Here is a 7063-nt window from a genome sequence, read left to right as displayed (position 1 = left end):
TGTTTCTATATTTTTCTTTAATTCACCTTATCTTTTCGTTGTCTTATGCTCTTTTATTTTCTTGAGTTGAACACAGCTTGCTACTTCAATTTTTTATTATTTCTGTTAATTATATTTAAAGCTAGAATTTTTCTTTTAGTACTGCTTTGCCATTTTCTACAAGTTTTGATATGCATTGATTTCATTTTTGATTAGAAGTGTTTTGTAATTTCATTCTTGGATTTCTCTTTAACCCAAGAATTATTCAGTAGCAATTTGTTTTTGATTTTAGTTTGCAGTTATATTGACTTTTTGAGTTGTAATTAAAAATTGTTACTTTTATTCTGCTGTGATCAAAGAGCATATTCTACATGACGTTGATCCTTTGGGATATCTGGACCCTTCCTTTGTGTCCTTTATTTTTGTAAAAGTTACATAAGTGCTGGAAAGCATTGATGTTCTTCATTTGATGGGTGCAAAGTTTCATATATTTTATTAGGTCTAGGTTATTCATTGCATCAAGAACATCTTCTATATCTTGGTTTATTTTTTGTTTACTTAATCTATCAGTTTTGAGAAGGTGTGTTAAATCTCTATTTCTCCATATAGTTCTGAATGATCTAATAATGAAATATAAAGACCACTTTTCCAACTTTTTTTTTTCTGACCAGCAGAGCCCTTTGTCACATGAAGTCCTGTACAGAAGCACAGTTTAAAAATGGATAAAAGCAGAGCTAACCTGGTTGGAGGGGTGACATTTTGGGGGACTATATTCCCTCCTTATCATCTTCCTCATTCTGTAGGGACTCCTCCCAAACTCTGCAAAGCTCCAGCATTACAGGCAGCTGGCTTTTAAAGTCGCAGGGGAAGAGAAGGGAGGACAGACTTGAACTCAACCCCTCTCCTGTTTTTAATTAGTTTCACACTCTTAACCAAATTATTTTTCCTTTCCATAAAAATAAGGGGGTTGAGACAGATGTTTTCTGAAGTTAAGATATAAAGTTCTCTCATTCTAAATAGTTAATGATCATCTACTAAGTGACCAGCACTATAATCATATTTGCTTACATTGCACCAATAATCTCTACACTCTGTCAAGGGGCTTTTCTTTCATTATATCATTTAATCCTCCCACCTGCCACTGGGATAAAAGCAGTGTATCCACTGGGATACACTGCAGATGCAACAGGGAATAAGATGGGTGGGCCCTGCCCAGAGCTCCCTGTCGCCAAACCATTTGGAATGCCTATCAGAAGAGAGAGGAAAAAGCTTTGCTGTTAAGACTATTGGGTTTGGAGTCAGGGGTCAAATTCCATCCCTGCTACTTATTAGCTGTGTGTCCTTGCGCAAGCTACTTAACCACTCTGAGTTTGGGACACATTTTCCTCATCTGCAAGATGGTGATAGTAATGGTATATAGCACTGTGCTTGACTCAGAGTAGATAGTCCCTTAAGAAGTAGGGATTTGGGCTTCCTAGGTGGCGCAGTGGTTAAGAATCCGCCTGCCAATGCAGGGGACACGGGTTTGAGCCCTGCTCCAGGAAGATCCCACATGCCGCGGAGCAACTAAGCCCGTGCACCACAACTATTGAGCCTGTGCTTTAGAGCCTGTGAGCCACAACTATTGAGCCCATGTGCTGCAACTACTGAAGCCCACGCGCCTAGAGCCCGTGTTCCGCAACAAGAGAAGCCACAGCAATGAGGAGCCCACGCACCGCAACGAAGAGTAGCCCCCACTCACCACAACTGAAGAAAGCCCACGCACAGCAAAAAAAAGACCCAACACAACCAATAAAATAGATAAATAAATAAATAAATAAATTTATAAAAAAAAAAAAGAGAGAGAGAAGTAGAGATTCTTGGGAATTCCCTGGTGGTCCAGTGGTTAGGACTCTGCACTTCCACTGCAGAGGGCACAGGTTCAATCCCTGGTTGGGGAACTGAGATCCTGCGTGCTGCACGGTATGGCTTTAAAAAAAAGAAGAAGAAGAAGAAAAAGAGGTAGAGGTTCTAGCTTGGGAGAAAGAAACAACAGATGGGAAAAAAACTGTGGAAGATTGCTGTGTTCAAGCATCAGGAGAAAGGAGAGCTGGGGCTTCCTGACTTCTAGGCTAGATGTGTAAGTCTCAGACATGTTTCCCTGACACCTCTGAGCTTTGTGCGTATGAACTGCCCTCAGCTTTGAGGGCTGAGTTTCAATGGGTGAGAGAAACAGCACAGAAACTCCAGAGGCCCTGGCTTCAGGTCATCTGCGGGTCTGCCCACGACACACCCTGCCCAGGTTCATTATGCTGTCAGGAGGAGACACCGGTAATGAGCTGACCTTGTTAGAATTAATGGATAGTGGGGTAATGGGTCTGTGTGACTCATTAGATATAGAAAAGGGATCCAGCTTTCCTACATTTAATTTAATTGAAACTCTAAAACATTTATTACTTTGGGCACATGACAGTAACTTGTGATTTTAAATATCAAAGTGATAATTTCAGCTTTTTCCAAAAGGAAAAATGGGGCTGGAGGGGACAAAGCAAGAAAAAAGAGACTCTGGGGAGGAAGTTTCAGCCCAGAGAAAGGGAATTGGGGGGCTTGGGGTCTGTTTTGGTGAGTGACTTGGATAAGTCTCTTTACCTCTTAAGGCCACAATTTACTTATGGTGAGATGGTTACTCCTGGAAAGGCCACCATCATTACCACTGCCTCTGCCATTCATAGTTGCTGAGAACTTGCTAGGTGTAGCTAGCCCATGGCTTCATTTATATACAGTGTAGGTATTCTGCTTACTATCAATTTACTGAGGCTCAGAGAGGTTGAATCACCTGCCTGAGGGCACCAGAAGGTGTAGAGTGCAGGTAGGATTTGAAGGCTGGTTGGTCTTAGTCCACAACTCTTGCACCTTCCCCCATGCCGTGCACCACCATCTCCTCCAAGGCTTCTTCCTGCTTTAATGTTCCATGAGTTCTGTGGGCAGAGGGCTATTCTGGGCCCCCTGCCTTAAGAAACTGGTACCTGCTATTCCCTGAAAGTTTATGTACCTTGGAATGTATTGAACCCCTTTAAGCAGGGGAGATTTAGGTGTAGGAAGAAGGTATTAGCTAGCATTTTGTTAGAATTTCTTCCAGCCTCCTTTTCACCCCCCACCCTGCATTTTCTTTGGACCACAGTTGAAAGTATATGTATATGATCCTGTCTCCCTTTTTCCCCTCCTAATTTAGGAACATTAGCATTTCCAAAAGTTATTAAAATTCCTCAGGATCATCATTTTTCATTTCTGCCAAGTGCTCAGCCATAAGGAGGCGTTGTCATTTACCTGATGAATCCCTTATTTTTGTACATGGAAGTTATTTCCAATTTGTCATGATTATAAATGATAGTATGAACATTGTTGGGCATAAAGGATTTAAAAATTTTAGGTTATTTCTTTAAGATTGAAATCAATATTTAAAAAATTTTTTTCTTGGTTATAAATATAATACAAGGGTATTTTAGAAGGTTTAAAAAGCAAGGGGAATTTATTTATTTATTTTTATTAATAAATTTTTTTAATTTCAAAAGATTTTAAAATTATTTATTTTTAATTGGGGTGTAGTTGTTTTACAGTGTTGTGTTAGTTTCTACTATACAGCAAAATGGAGCTCCTTGTGCTATACAGCAGGTCCTCATTAGTTATCTATTTTGTATGTATTAGTATTAGTGTTTATATGTCAATCCCAATTTCCCAATTCATCCTCCCCTCCCCCCGCCCCACCCAGCCACTTTCCCCAAGTGGTGTGCAAAAGTTTGTTCTCTACATCTGTGTCTCTAAGGCAAGGGAAATTTAAAGAGGGAAAGAATAGCAGTTATTATTATTAGCTAATACTTATACTGGGCTTTCTAGGTACCTGGAACTATTCTAAGCACTTTATGTAAATTAACTTATTAATTGCTACAACAGCCATTTGAGATACATACATAAACATTTTTGCTATTTCTTGATTATTTCCTTAGGAAAACAAATTTCTTTAAAATATATAAACATTTTAAAAATCCGTCAGCTGTATTACTAAGCTGATTTTCAGAGATATGGTAGCTGTTTATCCTCAAACCAATAGGGCGTGAGTGTGCCCTTCTCTCTGCACTTTCACCAGCACAGTGTTTTATCATTTTAAAAATTCACCAGCACAGTGTTTTGTTATTTTGAAAAGTGTTTGAGTCCTGAATGTTTTCTACTGCATCATTCTACCTCCAAGGACGTTTGGAGCTTTGTGCTGATGCATCATAAATCTCCAGCTGGTAAAACTCAACAGCTCCTTGTGGCAGCTACTAAGATATTTGTACTTTGCTGGTGTGGAATCTGAGAGCTGAGTTGAAGACAGGGTGGGATAAAGAAAACAATGTGTTCGTGAACATCTCTGGTGTCATTCTGACCAAAGGTGCAGAAGTACAGGATCCTCCCTGTGTCTGTTCTTCCAGAGGAAATCTCCAGAGAGCTCTAGGGGGATGAGCTCATGTATCAGGTAGAGAAAGGTAAAGATGGTAGGCAAAGGTGTTTTACATTTGTGATTCAAGGGAGATGCCATAGACATTCAATTCAGAAAATAAAAGCTGATCCTGAATAGTCACAACAAAGAAAGTCTTCTCTCTGGACTCCCTGGAACCTGGCAGACTCTGATGAAGGAGGGAACAGGTAATTCAGAGTCATGATCTGCTAGGTCATTGCCATGCCTAAAATTCCTAATATCCATAAAGAACCAGGCATGATCCTGGAAACCTTGTAGACATATAAGGCTTCCATCTACTTTGATCAAAGATCATGGATCTCTCTTTATTTTTTTTTCTCCCTTTCTTCTCCCCTTTTCTTCCTCCCTAGGTCTGCTCCCTCCCTTCTTTCCCTCAGCTTTATTGGATTTTTCACTTTATAAAAGTAATGCATATTTATTTTTATCTTATCAAACAATTCAGTGGTGCAAGAAGGAAACGTTAATAATCTTCCTCTTTAATCCCATCCTCCCCGGATAACCAATGCTAATAATTCAGTCTGTATTTTTCCACACACTTTTTTTAATGCTCCTACCACTATACAAACTTCTTCCCCTTTTTCTTTTTTTAAAATAAAATAATAGAACCCAAACTCTATATATTATTTGCTTTTCTGACTTAAAGAAATATCAGAGAAAATGCTCTAGGTCAGGATATGTAAATCTCACTCAAATAATAATGGCTTCGTAATATTTCATCATATGGATATGCCATAAATGTATTTGGCCAGTCCCCTATTGAGGAGCATTCAAGTAACTTTCAAATTTGTTCTCCTTTTCCTTTCTGCCCTCCCTTCCTGTACCAACTGAACTGTAATAAGCATCCTCATAGATAACTCCTTTCATACAGATGCTTATATTTTTATAGGATATAGTCCCCAAAATATGGGATTATTAGGACAGAGGAAACGTGGATTTTATTCTTCAGTAGCTTGTCTTGCCTCTTTCAGTTTCTTATTTTTTGTTGAGCAGTTTCACCTATATTATTTAACTTGATGTTTATGGCAAGGTGAAGGGCATTGCTTTTACCTTGCAGGTGAGCCTCAGTGAGATTAAGTGACGTGTCCAAGGTCACACAGCCAGCAAATGGCTGAGATTGTCTTAGAGCTCTTGTGGCTCTAAGACTTGTGCTTGAGCCATTAAATGTTTCTTCTCTGCTCCTCCCTGGTTATATTTTTGAAGATTCCCTAGGAAAAGGAAAGGAGACTCCATCAGAAAGATGGCCCCATTTATTTAAAGAGAAGGATGGTGCTGAGGAAGGGGATACTGGCATGTAGATAAACATTTGTCAAGGGAAAGAAAGAAGAGGTTTCCTCAGAGTTTGATGTCAGGTTTTCAATAGTAGTTTTTAAGTTTTAAGAATTTTCAGTGGCCCTGTCACTGTTCAGTTTATTTCCTGCTTCTGGTCTTCTTTGCCTAAATACTCAGAAGAATGAAGAGACAAAAGCTGGCCTCTGGCCTCCTCCGTCTTCTGTCTCTGAGTCCATCTCCCTCCTGATGCCTCCCCAGTGTCTAGTTTCTCACATTCAAGGCTGTTGATGAATGCTTGATCCTCTCTTAAGGGCTGAAACCTCCTGGGGATGTTCAGTTTCTAAGCAAAGAGTAATTTGAGGCTCTCAGGGGAAACAAGCCTGGATTCAACCCTGAGAAAAACCATACAGAATATGCCTCCAGCCTCTCTGCTCCGCTTCTGCCACTAGATGTGGCCCAATTTCTTTTCCTGCTCTTTGTCAAAATCTGCCTGCAAAAGAGCACCTTTTCTTAGTCTTTATTCTTGGGCATGGCTACCAGCCCGTGGTTCTCTCTCTGAAGGATCTGCATTTTAAGACTCACGTCTCTTGGGGGAAATATTCATTGTTAAAGGAAGAATTAATAAATAAGTGAGGAAGGATTTGGGAAGCAGGGAGCCTTTTCAGTGTTCCTGAAGTACTTATCAGGATGACTAGCATTTAGGGAGCACTTACATTGTACCAGACATTATTTCGTCTTTACATCCACTCTATGAGGCAGTTAATATCCCAGTTTTACCAACGAGGAAACTGAGGCACACCCTGGTTAAGTGATTTAAAGTCACATACAATACTTTACCAATGTTGGTAAGTAATTAATGGTGCATTAACTGTAAGATTCACCATTATTTTATTTACATTAAGAAAAAAATGCTGCCAGTTAAGCTAAGAAATGACTTTAAGAAATGATAAATGTGAAAAAATACATCTTAGAATCAATGGCTGTACATGGCAGAGCCGGGGTTTGAAGCCCAGGAGATCAACTTCAGTATTTAATAGCTTTTCTACCATGTTACTCATGCCACAGGTAGAGTTGTTTGTTTGTTTGTTTGTTTGTTTGTTTGGCTGCACTCTGTGGCATGCAAGATCTTAGTTTCCCAATCAGGGATTGAACCCATGCCCTCTGCAGTGGAAGTGCGGAAACTTAACCGCTGGGAAGTAAGGGAAGTTCCGGTAGAGTCATTTCTGACTACTGTTTTATTAAGTCAGCACTCCTCAAAATGTTTTGAAAGAGTGTGGATATCATGGTGGAAAATGTGGACCAAGTAAGTTTGGGAAAGTC

The 7063-nt window shown here is 39.7% G+C and overlaps 1 non-coding gene across 1 annotated transcript; it reads left to right on the top strand.

Annotated features, from left to right (window-relative positions):
• Positions 1-1846: 1846 nt before the first annotated feature.
• Positions 1847-1919, top strand: TRNAG-UCC (transfer RNA glycine (anticodon UCC)). Its single transcript has one exon. It is a non-coding gene; the product is annotated as a tRNA-Gly (tRNA).
• Positions 1920-7063: the final 5144 nt, after the last annotated feature.

This window comes from Hippopotamus amphibius, chromosome 1, assembly GCF_030028045.1.
Source record: "Hippopotamus amphibius kiboko isolate mHipAmp2 chromosome 1, mHipAmp2.hap2, whole genome shotgun sequence".
NCBI classification, from domain to species: domain Eukaryota; kingdom Metazoa; phylum Chordata; class Mammalia; order Artiodactyla; family Hippopotamidae; genus Hippopotamus; species Hippopotamus amphibius.
Note: the sequence above shows the minus strand (reverse complement) of the source record. Positions and strands in the feature narration are given on the sequence as shown.